The sequence below is a fragment of the Hippoglossus stenolepis genome, chromosome 14 (assembly GCF_022539355.2).
Source record: "Hippoglossus stenolepis isolate QCI-W04-F060 chromosome 14, HSTE1.2, whole genome shotgun sequence".
NCBI lineage: Eukaryota > Metazoa > Chordata > Actinopteri > Pleuronectiformes > Pleuronectidae > Hippoglossus > Hippoglossus stenolepis.
Window position 1 is genome coordinate 7,456,209 of NC_061496.1, and position 23,746 is coordinate 7,479,954.

Below are 23,746 nucleotides of genomic sequence, written 5' to 3' on the forward strand. Positions count from 1 at the left end.
GATTAACAATCCAAAAACCGCCATATGGGACTTGTGGTGTGTAAGGACAATCAACAGTCCTCATTAATAACCACATATCTCAAATGGAACTACATACCATGCCCAAACACTGAATCAAGCCCTTGTCCCTCGCTTCTTGGTTTGTTCCACTTACACAGAAAGGAAGAGGCACAACCACAAAAGAAAATTTACAAGAGTCTTTTTCAGCTGGGACCAGGAACATGTTTTGTTCCTCAGGAATATCTCATCTCTCTCTCTCTAAAAAACTATAGTTCTCACTTAAAAATGCTCTTAACGTAGCTGTAAAGGCTAAAACACTAAGAGTGGGAAGACAGTGTGGCACCACTGCACCATGTCATGGGGGGTTTAAAGGGCAAAGGACTACTGCTCCACTGCAGGGGAGCTTAATTTGATCATCTTGAAGGCCAAAAATGTAATAACCGCCGATCAGGTGGAGACAGACTGGAGGGAATCGGTGCGATTTGACTATGGCAAAAACATCAACAGGCTAAAATAGAGCAAAACTCAACATCAGATCTCTGATGTGCATTCTGCATTGTGTTAGAGCAAAGAAGAGTGCGAGCAAAAACAGAACAATGTAATAGAGACGGATGAGAGAAGAGGAACATAGAAAGGAACAACTATTGACCTGATACTGTATTTGTGGTGAGTTTGTTTTTTTAAATCGCTTGGGTCCAATTTTAAAGCAGACATAATGCTTGTCAGTCTTTTCTTTCCTCTAGCGTGTTGTATGGAATTGTTTGTGTATATACAAGTTCTGCAAAGTTAGTAGTTGCTGGTCTGGCACGTTCCCGACCAAAGTCACGTAAAGTGAGAACGGAGACCGACATCAGTCTGAGGAGGGCGACGTGTTTTCTAAACATTAGAGCATGTCAACCTTTTCAAATTATAACCTAAATTCAAATTATGAACCTGAATATGGGCAGAATGGCATAAACTTAATGTTGTATTTTAAATTCCTCTCACTAATGAGGGTTTACATGCAATAAGCAGAGCAAAGATTATTTGTAAACACCACTATTCTACATGTGCCTGTCCTCCTCTCTAAGAATACTGGCGAACAGCTTTTCTACCCCGTGAGGGTCGGGTTATGCTTCGTGCAACATGTTGTCTGGCATCATCAGAAATCCAACGTGTTAAGAGTTGTTCTCAGGAGCCACGGGTGTAGATCTGGCCGTCACAGAGAGGGGACGAACATGTTCTCGTGAAAAGTGACAGTACTGGTTGTGTAATGGGATCAGATGCCAGAAATGTGAACGTAAGACTCAAGCTGGAATCATCCATCAAAAAATAAAAAATAAAAGTATAAATGTTATCGTTTTAAAACCACATCCAATCATGAATTAATTTGGAATCGTCTGTCGTGTGAATAATACATCACATGACTCATTGCTCCTGCAGGTGGTTGGCAGGTTTCCTCGCCCTCATCTGACAAGACAGAAACTTGGTCCTGAAATGTTCGGCACCGGCGATGGAGCATAAGGAGCACGCAGGCGCCAGCACAGACGGCCGTACTGTCGGCCATCTTCACCGCTCACCAGATCCTCGTATACGTTTGTCACCTTTTGTTTCTGCACCGGCACAGACTGAAAAACACGGGCCAGAGGCAAGTGGGTACACTCCCGTCTGCTGGGCCCTTAAATGCAGCCGCCAGCCTGGCTGAGTGGCTTGTGATGACAGATGTAGTCGGGGAGCGAAAGAGAGGGAGAGGGAGGGAGAGGGGGGGTGTGAGGCAGAAAAGCCTTCTGGGACATATTTAGGTGATAAAAATGACAACAGTAAACAAGTCTGTAATTAAAAGCTCATCTCTCTTTGTCTCCCCCGGTGGCAGGAAGTGGATTGTTTTCTCCACAAGTCGGGATGATTTACCCTAAGTGCTTCGGAGACACCAACGTTTCCAACTATTCACAGCAGATGAGAGGAAGTCTTTGATTCTTCACGCATCAGCCCATGTGCTAAATTTGTCTTCAGCTCGGGTCTTCTGAGATTCTGTCTCGCTGATTAGTGTTTGTCTTCTTTGGACGTTGCGCGGGCTCGTGTCACAAGTTAAGTTTGAACTTGGAGCACGAGTTGAACTTGGAGTCGTTTCACTGTGGCACAACGACAACCTGACTCATCTAACTGCTGCTAATTGCATCATCCTCACTGGCGGGGCCCCTCTTCGGTGACCTCAAATTATTACCGTCACTGTCATTATTAACCATCATTAGACTATCAAGGCTGTTCAGAGTCACTGGCATTTATCATCTTCTCCCTCGGTTCCATGACGCTCGGCAGTCGCTGCATGTTGATGAGCAAGAGGCGCGAGATTGAACGTGTTCATGTGTGCCGCTGTGTTCCAGAGGACTCTGTTGTGTGTGCTCCACGCGAGGAGGGCTGCGAGCATGCTGGCAGATGGCGAGCGCTGGCAGGGGCTCGCTCCCCCAGAGCCGAACACCGGCTGCCAGCAGGCAGAGCAGCACACGGCCACACGGAGGCTTTTTAGGCCACGCACACTTGACACAAGGTGCTGGCAGATAGGTCAGCTTTAAACACAGTGCAAGGTCACTGACAAACACATGCACACGCTGATTACTACACACACACACACACACACACCGGCATTGGCCAGGCCAGACTCTGCAGTGGCAGTGTTCTAACTCATATTGAGACTTTTCTAGGCCATTGGTTTTAAAAGTGGAGTCTGGGATCCCCCCAGGGTGAATGGAGGCAGAGCGGCGCTCCAACAAAAGGAGGAACACTCGACTTACTTTGAGTTCATTCATTAGAAATTCTCAAGTAAAGTGTATCATGGGATATTTCCTCACCATTATCTCAGAGGGCCAAAACTAGTCTCCCCCATGAGAATCTAAATGTTATTGAGAGACGCTGGTTTTAAAATCAGGATTGTGTTTAAAAATAATCATGTTTGTTCATGGCTCAGGTGGAAATAAAAACTGCTAAATTAGGAAATTAAACAGCCTAAAGAATTTATCAATTGCCACAAAAAACAGACCATTATGAGCCTTTGACATACGATTAAATATATTTGTAAATGTTTTAAAGTTTATACAAAAAGTACAATATTTCCCTCTGACCTGTAGCAGAATATAAGACAAAAATATAAACCGACAAACATGAAGTAATTCAGAAAAGGCATGCTTGAGGTTTGACTGAAAATGGCCCGTGGTGACATCCAGTCAATCATTTTGTTGCCCTGGAAACATGAACCGGGGCCCTTCTGTTTAGACTCCAGGAGCAAGGGCCAAACGACCGAGAGGCCAATTCAATTTCCTCTGATGATCCAAGAGTCAGAAAATTGCCACCGAGGGAGACAGGAAATTTTGTGTGTGCGTGCGTGCGTGCGTGCGTGCGTGCGTGCGTGCGTGCGTGCGTGCGTGCGTGCGTGCGTGCGTGTTGGGTCCGGAGACTGGGAGCCAGGTGAATTTTAAATGGATTGCATTTATATGGTCCTTAATGATCTACGTTAATGCAAAATAAATAACATTGGATTAAAATGCCTTATTTTATGGGTATTTCATTTAGGATAATGATAAAAATAATTTAAAAAAAACACAGTATTCAATTAATTTACCATCAATTAACGTTGATTACCATGGCAATTGTCGAATCACAACACAAATTGAAAGCTGGGAGGCACGACACCTGGGAAACTGTTACTGTGACACATCACCTGCAAACCTCCATTCATCCCGCCCTAATCACCCCCCACATACACACATTCACTAAAAATCCAAGGTGCCTGATCCTTTGGTTACCATGGAGACAGAGCAGTAGCCGTCTCCGTGGACAGAATTAAAAAAAGAGATAGTCCCACCCTTGGCATTTCACCCTTGTACAGGCTCGCTCACACACACACATCTGTATCTGTTGCCTGGACAAACACAAAACCACTGACACACACGTTGATTGCCATCGCTCACACGCACACAGACGCACACAATGATGCTGTTCACCGATTATTCCGTCAGGGGCCGAAACGTCACAAGGACGACAGTGAATGTAGCTGAAACTCAACAGTCCCCTCACCCTCATGTTGATCACATGTCACCGCCTGACCACTTACAAGTCCCCTGTCACATGGAGAGACAGGGAGGAGTGGTGGTGGGGGGGGGGGGAAATGTACCTGACTGCAGTTTACATTACTATGTTCCCCCAGGCCCCGGGGTACATGCAACACAATATATATGCAACAACACATGTGGTACGGTACACTTTGAATATAATAACAAGTAATCCAGTAAGCAATATAATATAATAAGTTGTATTAATATGATCATAACCAAATCCAGAAATGGAAGCAAGTTTAGCCAATAAAAGAGATTTTATTCAAATTTGTACTTTTTATTATCGGTTTCCCTATTACTGTTTAAGAGCCTTTAGGAGAGATGATAGTTTTGGGCTCCAGATTTCAAAGAAATGACATTTATAACATTATTATTATGATTATTATGATGGGAATTCATGGACTATATGTTGGTCTGATCAGTGATGACACATCAGAAAAAGCGTAACAAGTTAAACTAAAGGTGTGTCACTTGGCCTCAGAGAAGCAGCTGCTCAGCCTGACCTTTCAAAAGACGAGGAGGAACTGCCCATGAACCCGACAACAACTGAAGGATCATGGGAATGATTGTGAAAGGCAAATCTACCGAGACGGCTGGCTGGGAGCGTGTGTGTGTGTGTGTGTGCGTGCGTGCGTGCGTGCGTGCGTGCGTGCGTGCGTGTCTCTTGGATGTGTTGGAAAGGTTTTGACCTCATTTCCTGGTGTGTCATCAAGTCTTAACCCACAATCAGCCCGTCTCAAAACACAATTAGACTGGCTGCAGAATGACTGTTTGCTTTGATCATTTTAAATTCATGTTTTCTTTTTTTATCGCAGATCGTTGGTTCTTATCATGTTTGTATTATGTCTCTCAATCCATTCATCATATATATATACCATCTTATCCGTTGAGGGTCACTGGGGGAGCTGGAGCCAATCCCAGTTGAATCTGGGTGAGAGGGGGGGGGGGCACCCTGGAAAGTTCGCCAGCGTATTGCAACAACTATTCACAACCTAACCCAAACCTGCATGTCTTTGGACTGTGGGAGGAAGCAGAAGGACCCTGGTCGAACCAGGAGTCGAACCAGTGCTAACAACTGTCCCACTGTTCCATTTCTGTTGTAGAACATTATTAACCCGGATCATAATACAAAAGAGCCCGACTGACGTGCGGACTTAAATGTATAATCCTCGTTACTTATGATCATGTTCTACAACAGTTACTTTTGCAAAGCAAGTAAACACTCTGGGACATATCACCTCATAATGTGAGCAGAAGGCTGCTTTGTCAAAGTCTCACACACACACACACACACACACACACACACACACACACACACACACACACACACACACACACACACACACACACACACACACACACACACACACACACACACACACACACACACACACACACACACACGTGAATGTATTATACAAAGTGACAGTAATTGTGTGTATATGTATATATACACACAGGATACCAATTTTTCACATGGCAATCACATAAACAATTAATCCTCCTGAAATGCAAGGCCGAGAGAGGGTGTGTGTACGTGCATGTGTTCATGTACCGTATCAGCACACACACCCACACGCGCACACTGATACACACACACACACACACCTCGTGCTGGTAATAAGACCCCCCCCACCCCACCACTTTACATCAGCCAAACCCCAGCGACGTCCTGCGTCACTGCTGACAAAGGATGCAAATTCACTTGAAATTATGCAAAAACACAAGCAGAGACAGAGAGAGACAAGGAGAGAGAGAGAGAAGGAAGACTGAGTTTGTCTTTATGTCCTTGGGAAACTTGCCCCGAACAACCTAAAAAACAACTGGGGCAGACAGGAGAGAGAAAGGGAAGGAGGTTAGTTTGTCTAAGATGAAAAAGATCAACTTTAATGTGTGTGTCTGTACGACTGTGCATTCAACACAGTATATGTGATCACAGCTACTTTCACATAACACACACAGCTAATCTGTAATGTCACCGGCTTTCTAAAGTGTATTATTTCTATTTATTATGTAAACAGGACACTGACCCTTTAGTAAGGGTTTAGTGCTCACTGTGTGTATAAGGCTTAACAGACATTTAGTTTTTTACTCAAAGACCTGGACACACTTTATCTTATATAAATATATATAATTGTCTCAGGATATCAGAGGATCATGTCTGTTGCCACTATCATCGGGATCAGGACTTGGAATAGAATTGTTTATTCTGAAGAAACAACCACACTGACATGGAGGAAATGGCCTCTTAGTGGAGGAGGAAATGTTTGGTAGGGGTCAACTGTCGTATCAAGATCTTTTACAGTACATGTCATTTAGCTGACCAAAGCCACTTCCAATTTGTGCATTCAACATCTATGAGGGGCCGTTCGGGGTTCAGCATCTTGCCCAAGGACACTTTGGCATGCAGATGGGGAAGACTGGGAATCGAACTGCCGACTTTCTGGTTGGAGAACGACTGCCCTACCCAGCCTCCGCCACAGGATCCACAGGACCAGTCGAGCACGGTTCTACTGATTGATTATTTTCCTTTTTCCATTATTCTCGTCATATAAAGACTTTTTCGGCAAGATTTGAATCTTCAATATGACGCTAACAATCTGGTTTAAGAAACTTTATTCACCTCGGTAGGTTTTTTAAAGCCCCTGCTGTCATTCTGTCAAAAACAAAGAGGGGTGATATAACAGCTTAATTCAATTTAAGCACTTCCTTAAGAGCAAAACAAAAATATGCAAATCATCAGGTGTGAGGTTGAGGAGTAACATTCAGGAAAAATAATCTGTGCGACCACGTCCACGTTGAAAATTGAAGAAAAAGAAATCCCATCAACATCACTGTCAAACCCAACAGGACGGGATTATTCACTCGCTGCCGGGGCGCTGCCCCCCTGCACCGTCATTAACACCTTCCAGCAGCCGACACTCAATGACTCTGCAGTGTCCTACACGCAACCTAGTTTGACTTCTCTGTTTAATTTAAAGGTCTGTCCCCACAAACAGGTTCAATGTGCTTGACCGACAAAAACTGGACTGTTAAAAACAACAGAGGAAACTTGATTGGCACTCAGTAGAGCCCAATGTCTCCGCCAAGGCCCAGGAGAGAGTAGAAGCTCAAAATAAACAACACAAATCAGAACTAAATCCACCGGAAATATGTCACATTTGTCTGTTTATACTTCTAAAACTATCAAAGATAAGTCAAGGTTATTTTCACCTTCCTGAATCCACAGTAACTCAGCTACATCTACCTAGTGGCAGGTTTCCAGCCCCATTTTAACACACAGTGGCTTAAAAAACACAACTCCCTATGACAACATTGGTAGATTAAGATTCAGTTAGCGCCTGTTAGCAGAATCTAATAGAGGCTAAAGCCACTTACAACAGGAGCAATGCTGTGGTTTTCACAACTTAAAAAGTGGAAGCGTCCCAGTGGCTGTGGCAAGAAAGACGCCGCAACGCCGCCTCTACAACATCCTGCAAAATGATCTCAATTATTCCTCCTGGAGCTGCAGCAAGCGGCAACAAGCCGCGGGGTTGGATGGTGTCGCTGCGGCTCCGATGACTCAGGCGCATACTGTGTACCCGCCAATCTGGCATCCAACCTTTTGTCGCATGTCATCACGCCTCCCTCCCATCTTTCCTGTCTGTCTCTTCTGTCAACTGCCCAAGACGGCAGAAACACGAGGAGAAAAACAAGTGCAAGGGAAGCATCACGCGAGGCAGGACAACGGATTCTATACGGATATCACAGGCGAATTTCTCCATCTATTAACATTACAATTGTTGGTGGGTTTTCTGAGGTTAATTCATCTTTGGGGCGACACGCTCACTGTGAGATAGATAAGCAGCCGAGGAGCAGGAAATACATTAGGCGCCGCAACCCAGTCCCTCCCGGCCGCACTCAGTTCTATATCCCTCTATTGATTTCAATTAAGATAACCGTTATTAGGCAGCATGCACGACAAGAAGTCGATGAACAGGTTGAACAAATGCGCCGCACTGATGGATCGGAGTGAGAAGCGGTCGAGTGAAGGGAGCCCATTGTTGCGTGGAGAGCAGGAGGTGGAAGTGGAAGGAAATAGAGTGAGAAAGAGGGAGATTACATGAAATATCCTCTCAGCTCCACCGCATAGCAGCAGCAGGTAATGTGTTTAATAGTGGCAATCAGTGTCCTCAACTCTCATGCAGTCTGAGAGCAAAGAGGACAGAGAGACGGGTTTTAGCCTTAAAGGCCCTCAATTAATCTCTCTATGCTCTCTTCTGCAAAAAAGGACAAGTACGTGATTTAAGAGTTTTTACCTCGGCCAAGGACGTTATGTTTTTATGTTGTCTGTCAGTCTTTGGACAAAACCAAAAAGTCAAAGCACACGTTAAATAAATTCACTTTTCGTCGCTCTTATCACACTGATGTTTGTTCAAATGCTAAATCTTCTCGTAACTAATTAGTTAATCAGTTGAGGTGTAATGTCACGATTGACAACTGAGACTGACTCACGATTGGTCGTCTGTGTGTATCTGCAGGAACTCAATACCGCCGCTCTGTCACTCTGCTGCACAGACTGTGGTTACTAATTCCCAGGATAGCAGCGTTTGTAGCCAGGATATCTTGGCTTCATTTCTGCGTCGTCCAATCTGGTTTTGCACATCACCGATGTCTCGACGCCAAAAATGTTTACCATTTTAAATAAAAACAGGAGTTCCAGGCAACTGCCTACATCCAGAAACGTATTCACTGTTACACTTAAAGCTTTAACGTATGGGGTTTTTCCTCCGGTACGTCACGATGTTGTGTGTGTTCGAGCCAGCCATTAGAAATATCTTTGTGAAGATGTGTGAATAATGGACGCATCATGCATTAGAGAGGAAAATAAAAAAAAGGCCCGTGTTGGCTTTGAATTAGTCATGACTACAGGGCAGGCTTCACTAAGCTGTCGGTGACACATGAACAGCAGAGGAATAAGGAGGGAGTGGAAGCGCGAGAAAATACCGGGGCGAGAGGAAAAGGGAGCAAACGAGCATAACGAGGAAAGACAGGAGCGGAGGAGGAGTGTCACCAGGAATGAGCAGAAAGAAGAGGAAAAGCAGAGAGAAGGGATTTAATTATCAGTCAGCTGTGGCACGGTTGAACACGCAGGGCACATGCCAAAACGGTCTGGATCAGTGTCTGAGCGAACAAACACACACACATCCGTTATCATCGGATACACACACACACACACACCCAAGAAGTGGCATAGTGTTAGCAGCTTGTTAAAACATTTGCAGCCTTGTTGCAAAGTGTTTGACAAACAAACTAATGTCAATACAATAAAAGGCGAGAAGAAGATTTTCTTTATCCCTGCCAACGGTATATGGAGGTAACAGGAAACACAACAAAGATTTTAAGTGACGGGACACAAAGCCGATTCTTTTCAGCTCCATGACCCCAAAAACTGCCAGGTCGCCAAATATTGTTTAATCTGTTCAAAAAACAAAAATGGAGGATTGAGTGATTTCCTGAATTCTTGAACTCACTTTGTACAGATTAAACGAACGCCACTCAACAGGGTGCATACCTCCGCCGAGCCCCAGCAGTCCCCTTGAATTCAATACATTTTTCCATATCCATGCATTGTTCCCTGGGATATAAGAGAAAAAGGTCAAAAAAAAACATCAGTCAACATGTTGAAATAAATCCAGTATCACTCCCAAAATGTAATGGGTTCTTTCTCGGTCCATGTAGCATCCTTCCACCAGGTTTTTGGGAAATCCATTTAGGAGTTTTTCCGTGAACCAACAGACGGACAGAGTCGCAAACATGACCGAGGTAAATTACTGTATTTATAAAAGTGTTGAATAGTGAGATTGAAACCTGCTGGTTGGCGACTTGGACTGATGAGTGTGGTATCTATCTTTTTGTCTAATTCTCAAGACTACTTAGGAACTCACAGAAATGGGTGAAAGCCTGAGGTCGTACAGTCTTAACCACTTTGAGCAGATATATCAGGAAAGCAGAGGACTCGGTGTTGGATCTCCACATGTGCTGCAAGAGGTTAAGCTCCGAGATGTCGCTAAGAGCCAGATCCGGCTAAGCCGAAGAGGAAATCAGTAAAATCAAGCCTTCCGAAATATTTAGAGGGGCCAAAAATGTTGCGTCCTAATCCTGTGATGTGCGTGTATTTATTCCTCAGTACTCTGGGATCTGCACAGAGCTCACCTTGGTAAGCGAGACGTAAGAAGGAGGACGTTACAGGAGTCAAAGCTGAATGTTAACACAACTGACAGCTTTTTGACATTATCGTCTTTGAATTACGGGAACAGTCACACATCAACACATCGAGCCGGACATTCCACAACTTCCTCATGACTGTCGTTTGTTCGGTGGCAATGATCTCAGCTGAGAAACGTCAGGGCAGACTGAGGCGCTGATGAAAAAAAAGAAGGGATGAAACATGGCGAGAAAAAAAGAAAAACGCAGCCCGAAAACAAGTGTGACATTCCTGTACTTTGTTTGAAAAAGTCCCGACATGCCTCCTTCAGCTCTCCTGCTCTCCTTCATCTTATTGATCTGTTGTTTTGCCAGTTTGTCTCCAACCTTGAGACGACACTCAGTGACAGATTTGGGGATTTTGAGGCCTCTGCATGGTGTCTGACTGCAGAATACTTAATGTAAACAACACGCAGGGTGTGTGCTGTGTATTTTGCCTCCACTCTAAAATAGTCTTAGATTATTTTCAAATCAATACTGGCAAAATAAAAATAAGAGGATATGGAGGAAAACAGAGTCCGAAAATTACTGAACATTAATCTGAGTTTCTCTGACTTTTCCTTCATTGCTTTCCTTTGACTGATGCTTAGCTACCACGTGTAAAGTCCAGAGATTTTAACGTTGACGTGGGAGTTGCAGGAGTTAGCATCGTTAGTACAGAGTGAGACCTGCAGGGGGCAGACTTTGGTGGCGATGTGAGTATAGAACTTTGTGTTGGCTGTTGTTTCCTGCAGGCGTAATTTTTTCTGACCTCCCATGCAAAGTGAAAGCCTTTATACCCAAAGTTCCTAATTTGGATGCAGCGAGCTTCGATTTCTTTATTTCAAAGAGGCTTTAACTTTAACATTTTAAGGCCTAAAATTCAGAGGATTTGATTTAAGACTTTTTAAGAACCCTGCTCACGCACAACATTAAAATGACGTTTGTGTTGTGTTTTGGCCTTTAACAACAGAACTATGCTTTGTGCTTGATTTGAAAAGGACAAAAACATTTGTATTTCTCTGCGTTGTTCCCTAAGACATTTCACTCTGACAGCTTTTGTGAGGCCGCACAGAAACATGTTGTTTGTCTCCAAAACAAAAAGTTCTCGTTTCTAAACTGTGGTTTTTTGCTAATTAAAGTGGAGCTGCAACTAATGTGAGCACAACAAGTCTTTTCATTAACGAGGGACTGGATTCAAGTTTATCTTATTTTGTCTTATTGAAGCTGAAGATTATTGGAGCACCCATGGAAAAATGGTTTTAAGAAAGGAGTTTAAAAGTCCACAATGGGGAAAGTGTCTCTGTGCTTCAGGGATTCCAACTGATTCGTCGCAGTAATAAGACACACATGTTAATGTGTGTGTTTGATTCAGTTCTGTTTTCCACTGCTCTTTAGTCCGATCAGAGGTTCACGGCTCCACCGTGCTTCTGTACGTTTGACCTTCAAATGCCAGGCTCATTGGCTCAGAGCTCGATGCCTCCTGGAATAATCGGAAAGGTTACGTGTGAAAGTGGAAACAGAGTGGGAGGACTCCTGGAAGACTCTCAGTTAATGAGCTAATGGGGAGGCACGATAAAGAGAGAAATACATAAACAGATACACGTTGATAATAACAGCCCCGCACAGAGACATGCAAAAAGGTCATTTTTCAAAAAGAGAATAAGTCTATCTCGTAAAAATATAGTATAAATATAGTTTATGAGGTCTCCTGTCGTTTATGCTATTTTAGGCCTGTGATAACTTTGTACATTTTGAGGTCCCAATGGACGTTAGGCAGAAAGAAGAAGCGTAAGAGAGACAAATAAATCAGAACAGGAAAAGATACGGAGAGAACAAACTACAACCAAAACTTTTTGGGGGGTTTTCTAGGCCACGGATTCTGAAATGTTATTCCAGCCAACCATTTGTCATGCCAATTAAAACTATGGTGTGTGTGAGTGAGTGAGTGAGTGTGTGTTTGTGTGTTTGTGTGTGGCGCACTCCTCCACTGGAATGTGTTCCTCATTAACTTCTCCATTAAGTTCCAAATATAAATTTCCTAATCTATATATTTTTTCCCCCACCATCAATCTGTGTGCTTTCAGTGCGTATGTGTGTGTCTGTGTGTTGTTTGTGTCTGTGAACAGTTTACCTCTATACCAGCATGTTTATCTGCATGCATGGCGTGTATTTATGTCTGTGGATTTCCACTGCGCCCCCTGGAATGTTTTCCAATATGAAGTCTCTCCCACACGCGACTGAGTTATGATGTTTCCATCAAGTGTAGAGACAGGAAGGCCCCTCCCTGGGAGGACTGAGCTGCTTTCAGACATGTGATGGCCTCCTGACATCTTCCTAAATTGCTCCACAGGGGCTGTATGTGATAATAAAAATGTCCAACTGCCTTTCTTATGTTTTCTGGACATTTTCCTGCCGAGTAAAATGTCCAGAAAATGTGAGCCCATGTGAGATATCAGCAGGAAATTTCACAGCAAGCAAGCGTCGATGAGGAACTGGATCGATAAAATAAATGGGAGATAACAACCTCCTCAAACTTCTAAAAGGTTTAGGCACCATACTGGCCCATATGTTTGGGACAGATGTGTGTTGACATGAGAATGTTAGGAACTGACAACGCACAGACGAAAAAAACATCTAAATACATAAAAAGCCACTCATGTCTACACGTAGGGCAGCCGGCTCATTAAAGAAGTCAGACCAGTATATGAAAAGGCCTTTCACAGTTTGCGTGTGTGGAAATTAATGTGACACTAACTAAACAAGTGTTGCTAGAGAGCCAGGATAATGAACAGGACGGACTGAAGGCAAACAAAGTCTTAATCATGAGACAGACATGATGGAGAGAGGGGGGACACAGATAAAGTCTGGACACAGCAGATCTCGGTCAAATGCCGTGTCTCAACATTCAAGTCAACTTTTTAGTGGCCAGGGAATTTAGAAAAATGGGAAACACTTAGTGGACTGATCTCGTGTGTTAAACCCCTGCAAAGTGGCATACTTGTCCTCAGTAACAGGCTGTTAATATGTGAGAAGTCTTCGGCCTCTGGAGGCAGTGAAAAACAAACGAGACTCTATTCTAGACAGACACTCAGACGCGGAAGAAATTTCCCTGCGCGAATCCCTGACTGACACGTAAATATCAGCACAAACGGCCCAAACAGAACCGCTGCCTGCAGGGACAACGACGATCGGGAGGGGTCAGCTTGAAGTGGGACACAAATCTGAGAGTGGCCACGTGTCTTCTGACAAAATGAGCACACCGATGGGAACCAACACGCAGTCACTGTCTGCAGGAGAGACACAGAGACAGAGAGAGAGAAGGTGACTTTCACAAGTATGTGGCTCACATATCTCAGGAGCCATTCATCTCATCGGCTTCCCACTTGGCATGGGTATTGGTAAGGTCCCAAGAAAGTGCAGTGTCGAATTTGGTGCGATATGGAAACAAGATACGTTCGAAATATTACGAAACAACAGCGCGTTAACCACAACGGGCACGTTCACGATAAGGGCAACAACTGATTTGGCAGTTCAGGTTTCTAAAGGGTCCCACTAACTTGTTGCACAGTAGAGATGCACCAATGAGCTCTGACATTATCCTAATCCACATATATGCTTGACTCATCCACCCACCTGAAAGACTTACTTTCTCCAGTTTAGAGACCTGCACCTGCACGAACCTTCCAAAAACAAAAATGAAATCCCTCTGCCAGGATTTAGCGCTCTTGCAGGAATGCACAAGATTCTATTGCACCCGTGGGATTCAGTGTTTCTCCCAAACCCATCCCATCATTTTTACTACCCTTCCCACCCGGCCTGCAGATCAACCGCAAGTCCGCGCATCACTATTGCACAGGGCAAACAAACAGCCCATTCCTAACAGGCACGTTTAGAGCGGGCTCTGAACAGATTATTTGAATGCCAACAACCCAGAGTGGACAATGGCCACATGGCGCTCCGTGACCCTCAGGTCTCCATCATTTAACAGACACACACACACGCCGTAAAAAGAGGAAACGTGTTAACACTTGACTCCTGACATTTCAGACAATTGCTCATAAACAAGCAGAAACATTTCTGTGTGCACAGTGGTGATAATGGAAAAGATCGAACACCTCAAAATGTCACAAAATTCACTGTGTCCTGTCGTTATTTCACATCGACAAAAGACAACCTGTAAGGGACATTACTCTAAAGATATATATACAAATTTTGCTTAATAACCAAACAAGATGAAAGAGTTTGGTGAGAAAAGGATTCAAGGATCAGTTTCCTCGAGCAGCACAATACTGTGGGAGCTTGCACGTAGAAGGAAAACAAACATTTATACCACTGTTAGCAGATATATTGCCTCTTCTCTTTAAATGTAGGCAAGAGACATGTCTTAGTTACGATAAAGTGTTCCAACAGTGCAGCTGTAAACAAGGGTAACATCCAATGAGGAAGAGGATGCACTTTAATAAAACACAGGTAGAGCGAATGGAAAACATTATCGGACAACAAATTCAATAATAGTAACGCTATGTTTTTTTATGTTTGTGTCAAAACTTGGTGTGTCTGTCACACACACTGGGAAACACACAAACAATACAACCAATCCTCATGCATGAGCACAAACTAACCCTTCCACAAGTCCAATTTTATTTACATCAGTGTGTAACACAGGCACACACACACACACACACACGCATCTCATACTGCATATCAGAGAGTGTGTGGGCGGTGGTTTCCCCATAGGCCTGCATGTGGTGACAGTGATGTAAGGAGACAGGGGACGTGCACACACATAGAAATCCCAGGCACAGATGGACTTACTGTACATGCACAGAGTCACACACTCTGCTGCTAAGACACACACATATAGATTGCTGCACTTGCTCAGCACTGGTGTACGCAGAGGAAACTGATGTGTGCAGTACACGGTGCAGGAAATGACGAATGTGGCAGTGTTGATCATGAGGAGAGAGAGGAAGTAGTTAAAGATGACGACAATGACAACGCCAATGACAACGCCGATGAAAATGCGGTAATGTGTGAATGTGTTGCCAAAAGCTTGTTAATCAGACACGAGCACAGAGGATCCTGTTGATAGATGGTGTTTCACACAGGGCACCTTGGAGCCAGACAGTTAACAGACACTGTTTTCATCCAAAATCCAACAGTGTTATTGGTATTTAATAACTAAATGTTCATATAATTTGAAGTTTTACACTATAACTGTATCACATGGCTTTCATAGTACTGCCATAGATTCACCTTTAGCCGCCGCGTACCCTCGGGTTCGGCTTTGATGAGGTACAACTGAAGATTATTGTTTTTCTTTTAATAACCAGTCTGACAGAGCTTAAATATGATGGTTACACAACTGTTCCTGGTTGAAAAAACACTGTTGTGTCTGAGCCAGATGTAGATTTGATTAGATTAGAGTCAACTTTATTGTCGTTGTACAGAGCAAAAGAACAATGCAGATGAAATGCAGTTTGTATCTGTGAAGACAGTTATACAGATAAGTGGAAATAAATAGACAGCATAACTCATATATATATATATATATATATATATATATATATTGCTATCACAATATTTACAGTGGTGGACTGTGGAGAATTTACAAATATATACAGGGGAATAATTTAACCACATATACAGATAAGTGGGTAGAGTTGGTGAGTGCAATGCAGGTTGTATGTATGAACAGCAATGTACATTTTAAGTTTAAGTTTGTTAATCATACAAACATACAGTATGTAGATCTGGTTATATACAGTAATATAGTTTAATGGTACAGGAAGATCGGCTAGTGATTTTAAAACAAAGTTCACTTTTCATATTTAATCTGTGCTTAAAGACAAGTGTACTGTGTGTTAGTTGAAAAACTAAATTTTAAAACTGAATCTGATGAAATAACCTCATGAAGTTAGAATTAGATTCATTTCACTGATGCAAAAATCATTACTAAGAAACTTGGGCCCTGTTTTCTTGACAAAATCCAAAAGGTTAATGGGTCACGAGTCTGTGCGAGGGACAAAATGTTCTTTCTTATTTCAAATCTGTGCTCAACTGAAACAACTTCTGCTGCAACAACTCCGGTTCCCTAACGGAGCGGGTCTGCGCTCATTCGATAAGATAAAGCACAATGCAGCTCTGCCTCGTTTTTGCATCGCTGCACATTGTTGCCAGCTGAAAAAAAAAAAAAGAACTAGGATGCTGCCTCAATTCCTTTCAGTCCGCGTGACAGACAGCAATCAAGTGGAGAATAATCGCTGCTTCTTTCTTAGAGGGCACACAGAAAAGTGTGTGTGTGGTGGGGGGGGGAGAGAGAGAGAGAGGCAGAGAGGAAATGTACTGTTGCGTTCTGCTTACTACAGCTCGTACAAATGGTGCTTTTCGAGCTCCTGTTGGTGATGAACGCTTGTGCTCGTCTGAATGGGCTGAAAAGAATACACAGCTGGTACTTCACACACTAACACACAAAAGGCACGGACACGCACTATCATGAGTTACCGATAAATGACACAGGATGGAGGTATGCACGTCGCAAACACACACACACACACACGTTTGTTCGGTTACACAGTGAGGCAATATGCTATAATGGCAAGATTCTGCCCTTAAAAGCATAAGAGCCCAGTCTGAATAGGTGCATTGGTCTTGTGACATAAAATAAACCCATTATCTACCTCCGAACTGAAATGACAGCTAATTGCTCTGGTTCAATGTGCCTCAGTCTCTCCAGCTGCCGTTTTTCCAGTTGCCCTCGCTTCGTGAGAATGGCGTGTATCTCCGGGGATAAAGCAAATCAGTTGCGCCCTGTCCAAAAGATTAAAAAAAGAGGGCAAATATTGTAAAGAAGTGGTCGATTTTTCCGAACCAGCAGCAAAGACAGGATGTCACTTGTAAAATGATGAAATCAGCTAACAATGATCTGTTTGAACGAGAGAGATGTTGCCTCTGGAGCTTCCTAAATTTCATTCCAAAATGTCACATCATCATCATCATCGGAGGCTAGATGGCAGGAGTGATGGGGGATGGGGGATGTAGAGAGTGGAGCATGGGGAGAGGAGGGAGGATGAGGAGGAGGAGAGGATGAGCATGGAATATAATGAAGACAAATGGGGTTTCCAATGTTTCCTGAACGCCGGTGCTAAAGGCCACATGTTTTCCCGAGACCCCAGCAGGACGGCCTGCAGCTCCAGCATAGCAACAAAAGCTGAAGCCGAGTAAATCCCACACGTTTACACTAATCACTGTGTTATACCTGCTTTTAAGTCCGTCCAGGGTTAAGTATTATATAAAAAGGATAAAATGACCTTAACCTCATCGCTGACATCTTAAAACTGACATGATGATTCCACATTATGTTTAATCAAATGACTTTATGAAATATTTAATGGCTGCTTTAGTACAGATCCAACTGAGAATCAATCTCAAACTCTGCAGCACAATACGTGTTTTCATTATTTTCGCTGGTAATAAATACAGTTTTACAATAATGCTGGTCTGTTTAATGATAACATAACGTGATTGCAAATAAAACGAGAGACGGTTTTAGTCTTTGACGCGACTGCATGAGGTAAACATACAGTTAACTGCTCAGGCTTTACCACTGGGGAAAAGGGGAAATACAGTAACTGGGGAAAAAGCATCTAAAGGCATCGCTGCCATGGTCGACCGTATACAAGGGAGCACAAAAGGGGCAATGGCTGGGATGACAGGCACTTCACTTCATCAGTTAAATTCAAAGTGACAGCAGTGTAAGTACATGGTACAGTATGTCCTTTACAGTAGCTTGAAGCAACCACCAGGACATCCCAGGGGAAACGTGCGGTTACCTTCCCATCAGCCCTTTACCACTGCACGCATGCAAACTGGAAAACCGCTTCAGTTAATAAAGCAGCTAAGTTGCTGTGTGTGTATATGTGTGTCAACGTCAGGGAGTTGTTTCACATCGTTAAAATCTCAATGGCTCTTAACGTGAAATTGTTGACTCCCTCGTGTTGCTTTATCGGAGGAGGAGGAGGAGGAGGAGGAGGAGGAGGAGGAGGAGGAGGAGGATGTAGATGTAAACCAGCAGCCAGGGCCAATCATGTCATTACTGAGCAGTTATGAAATGAACGTCAGCAAAATGAGAATTTAATAAGCCGAGGGTGTGATAGTGCTGCAAACATGTAAAAGGGTGTGAAACATGTCATCTGTGACTTGTCAGAAGAGATTGAACCCCTTTAAATCTGTAATCCCAGCCAAGATAATCACATACCAACACATTAACGCACACACGCGCACACACATACACAACCCTGAGCCGTCATTCTCCTTCACCCATCCGTAATAGTTAACTTTCTGCTCGGCTGGTTCAGTACAGGGAGACAGTAGAGAGAGAGAGAGAAGGAGGTCGCTGAACCGAGTTACGCAGTAGTAGAGGAGGAAGAGGAGGAGGAGCAGCCTGGTTGCAGACCTCTGAATCACTGTCCACATCACCAAATTTATCAGTGACTCAAAAAGGACTGATGTCGGTCACATGCAGTCGCTTCGTTACCCACGATGTGACCATTACAAGCCGATTCCTCTCCCAGCACACTTTTCGTTTGTTTGTTTTTTGAAAAGACAAACCAGCAAAGTCAAGGACAGTTATCGAAATCATCTTTTTCTGTGTCTAATGGAATAATAGTCACGGAAATCCTAAACGTTTTTCAGACACGTATGCTAACTTTGCAGCAGCAGCTAGCTGGTAAAGTAAGAGCTTTTTGTAGCGCTGATCCAAATATCCTAAAGTTTGGAGGCTTCTTCTATTGCCACGGTAACCGACATAGAATCCGTTAAAGGAAATTGCTGCGTTTTACAAAATCATTATTTGCGAAAGCTTTAAATGTTATTCGCATTCTCAGATGGAGTTTCATGCGTCACAGCTCTTATTTGACATTTCCAGCGCTGATTCTGGAACAGGGATACTTGGTCGTGTGACTGACTAAGACGTAAGAACTACGCAAGCGAGATGTCGTAAAAGGTCAATCGTTTGAAGTTACTTTTAAATTTGTGAAGATGACCCCTCACAAGTCACATGTCGGATATGCCAAAGGAAATTGGTTTATTGGTTTGGAAAACCACATGAAAACTGGAACAGCTTAATCATCTTTTAACTGATACAAGTTTCCTTTATCTAAGATGGCTGATGTTAATACAACCTAGATGCTAACAAAGTACAACGCTAAAGTCCGTTTTTTGTCCTCGTCCCTTCTTTTGAGGAAAGCTTCAAAGCCCCAAATATGTTTTTTGGGAGAGTTCGAGCTTTGTCACATTAAGGCTTAAAAAGTTGTTGTGTTCTTTATAGGGATTTATTTAATCATTAGCCACATCCACAGAATTAAGTGCAGAGCTCGCGCAGTTTCGTGCCAATGCAGGGCTGTCATGAGATGACTCGGATGTTTACTGTATACACAGATTAGTGTCTCTGCAGAGAACCACTTCCTCTGTGAGATCTAGCATAAGTTATCCTGTTACCAAAGAAAATAGCCATGTTAACATTTACTTTGACAAATGACAAGTCTCACTTGAAATGTGTTTATGGTCACGAAAACAGCTCAGATGGACAAAATAAACTGACCCAGTGCCCAAGAGTCCCACAGAGCTCCAGAACAAAGCAAACGGACTGTCGGACCAGAAGGAAACTCGCTACGCAAACATGATTAAAGTAATATTAGTATTTATAATGAGAGCTCAAACATTTTATACATCCTTGAGCCATTTGTTGTGTCGTGAAACGAGCAGTTGGCACAAACACGCTGGCTGAAGCATCATCAATTATCACGTCAACCCTTCCCTGACATTCATATAAAGAAGATTTGGGGTGAGTCACAGCGCGAGTGGAGGACGGACACAAATCAATAGCAGACAGAGCGCTGGTCGGGCTGCGGCTGCGAGATGGATATTTAGTTTGACATTTAAACTAAGGTAAATAACCGTCTGTGCAGAGCGACTTTTGCCGGGGCTGACTCCCAGTGTGGTAAACCAGGTCTGCTTTTTTTATTTACGTGTCTCCCTCTTCTCTGAATAGACTGCGTTTGCATTTTCTTCCCTCCACCTCTTGCCTTCTCCGGTATCGCTTTGCCCCCCTGATAGTCTCTGATGAACATCAACACACAGGAGGAGGCCGAGATCAGCATAATCCAAGTGAGCACAGGTTTCTATTGTGGAAACTGAATAAAAGCAGGCTGAAGTGTTTTACATTTCACAGATATGTAGGTGTGATGATCTTTAGTTAGGTGTTTGGTCATGTTTAGCACTTACATTTGCATTTATTTACAAGATTCATTAAATGTCAAGATTTCTGCTGAGGACAGAGCTTTTATTCCTATTTTTCCCTTTTCCCCTCTTCGTCCCCTCTTCCTATTCCCATGGCGGTAGCTTACTTCCCTCCGATCTCCCTCTCTCTCCTTAATGTGCTTTTTGTGTGAGTGGAAAACGGAGCAGTCATTCGCCTCCGCGAGGCCATCAAACATTTACGTCATGTGGTGCTTTGGAGTGCAAAGGAGGGAAAGAGACACACAGGAGGAAAGAGGAAGGGATGCCTGCAAGAGAAAAGGGAAAGAAGGCAGACACACAAAGAAAGAACCAGACAGAAAGAGAGAGGGAAAGTTGGGGAAAGACAACCACAGAGACGAAGAGAGGGTAAAAGACAGAGGCAGACAGACGAGCAGCTGAACTGCTCCGACAGAAGAATCATTGTCTCAGTGCCAGTAGGTCAGGAGTTCACCAGTGACTGGTCCACAGCAGAGCCAAATAATGATACCGTGAGTAATAACGAGTTTGGAATTTAGACTCGAGTTTGGAAAACTTGCTGCATGTTCTGGATTCAGGATTGGCAACAGATTTTCCTTTGAAAATCCAGACAGTAAAAAATAAAACAAAGTCCTTGAACAGACAGAAAGATGGAGCGAAAACGAAAGGTGGAACATTAGTCTGTCTGGTTCGATCATCTTCGTAATATTCAATGGCGAGAGTACATCTGGGAAAGTCTGTGTCCACTTACATTTAAACAATTCCTATTTGAGTCCAGATAAAGAGAAATACAGATTATTGAGTATATGATAATGTGATATGAGGATTGTTCTTATCCAGTAGTTCCTACGGTTCTAGAGGTTCCATAACATGATTAACAGCAGAGAAAAGATGTCTGCTGTACACTTTGTTTCTGACCTCGTCTGATTTGTCTTCAATGAAAAGTCAAATAATTGTTCTATTCAAACAACTCATGACAAATGAGCTGACTCTATAAAGCTCTGTAAGGCCGAGTGGAGCTGCAGGTTAGGAGGTCATTCAATTAAGATATTATCATAAAAATCAATTAAAACCTCATTGAACACAGTGGATTTAAATACTGTAGCAATCACTGATATGGTGTCAATGCTAAATCCTTATAATTGGCTTTAAACCTAAATGAAAATATTCGTTTGGTATTGAGAATAAGTGAGAATAAGTGCAATATGTTTAGAAAAGTATCCGACATTTGGTTTTGTAAACCCCCCCTCCCTCTATCCAAAACTTATAAAATCAGCATCTTTTCCCAAGGTTCAGCTCAGGTGAAGAGACACTTGACCCTGAATATTCCCAGGAAATTAGATTTTTGAGGCAAAGGGGTTGATGATATTTTAGGGCTGTAACGTGGAGCCCATTTACTGACATGAAAAGAAAAAGAGCGCAGGGATTAATCTTCTAATCCTTCTGATTACTCACCTTTATTAACAAGATGGATCTCAAAACATCGTGCCAAAGGCCTGCAGTTGAATTACAGCCAGCTGTCCAAAAACATGTGGCACATTTACGGATTGTTGATTCATGTGTGGGCCCATTGTCCTTATAAATAAAGCCTAACCTAAAATATAATGTTTCCCTAATAAAATAAATAAAACACCTGGTCCTGGTGCCATTATCTGAAATCTTTCCACCCGGCCTAAATGTCACGCCTCCCCTCCGGCTGTTGATGTTTCCCTCTGGGCTCTTTATGGTTACTTGCTCTCTTTAGCTCTTTACCTGTCACTCCTAGAATATTACAGTCAGTGAGCAGCGAGACCTCAGCGCCTCACTCAAGGACACTTTATCCTGAACGTGGCCGTTAATGGGCTGGACTCGCAGTTAATGGCTGTAATGGGTGTTGCCATGTCCCCTGGTTCAAGCCCATGTGGAACAAACAAGGCAGACGCACGAGACTGACGTCTTTAAGGATTTTTAAATCACGCAATTTCCCTTCTGCCTTTTCCATCCTGTGCCCACCCAACCCCCACAGATCCCCCTCTCTCTTTGCACAGAAATGGGCTATACATTGAGAGAGGAGAGATAAACAAGTACTTCAAGAGGAGGGAGAATAAACGCCCATTATTAATGCAATATGTGCATCCAAAAATATCTATATCTGTGAATACAAAGCCTCCACATTTGCATAAAGACACAGATAAAAAAAAACACAGGCACATATTATCTCTTTGCCATCACGACAGCTCAGGGTAGAAGATTGATATCTGAGCTCATTTCCTTTTCCTCCCGTCCCACAGCAGAGCCTAATGTTTCTGACCTGGCCCCATGTGACGAGCACTGATATATCATGTTACCACTAACCTGTGTATACACATTAGTGGGCAAATGCTAATTCCTCCTTTTTACAGACGTAGGTTTTTTTTCACCTTCGCGAGCCTCACGGAATAATGAACACAACAAGATCCCCTGTCTGCCACTGCCGGACTGATGTGAGCAAATTTCACTGCTGGTTTTATGAGGGACAAGAGTCACCTTGAAGCTTTTGTAGTCAAATCACAGCAGCTCTTTCCCTTTGCCTCTAATCCATACATTGCATAACATAGCAAGCCCTCCCTTCACAGCGGGGATAGAGCCTAAAATAATGAGGTAGACTCCCAGTACATGTGGGGGGGGATTGGGATGCAAAATTATGCAAAGTAGTTGAGGGAAAGTATTTAATGAATTATTAATTTAATAATGTGGTTATAAAAAGTGAATATATGATTTTTTGGACATTATGACCTCATTTAATTGAGAAAAGTCAGATTTACAATCGTTTAACCAAAGTGGGATTACGTTTTGTGTGTTGAGCGTTACGTTCACATCCATTTGTTTTATTGGGCCTGTGAACCAAAAAAGGTTAAGAACCACCAGGGTTACATAATGCACCTGACATCGCTGCAGCCATCCAAAACAAGGACTGATCTCCACACACACACACACACACACACACACACACACACACACACACACACACACACACACACACACACACACACACACACACACACACACACACACACACACACACACACACACACACACACACACACACACACACACACACACACACACACACACACACTTCACCCAGGTACAGGGCAGACATACACTACATCAAAATGGAGGACGGGGCAGACTGC

At 43.2% G+C, this 23,746-nt stretch overlaps 1 protein-coding gene across 2 annotated transcripts in view; it reads right to left on the minus strand.

Moving 5' to 3' along the window:
• pde4ba (phosphodiesterase 4B, cAMP-specific a) overlaps positions 1-23,746 on the minus strand; it is a 149,715-nt gene that overhangs the window by 85,939 nt on the left and 40,030 nt on the right. The window lies entirely within an intron of this gene.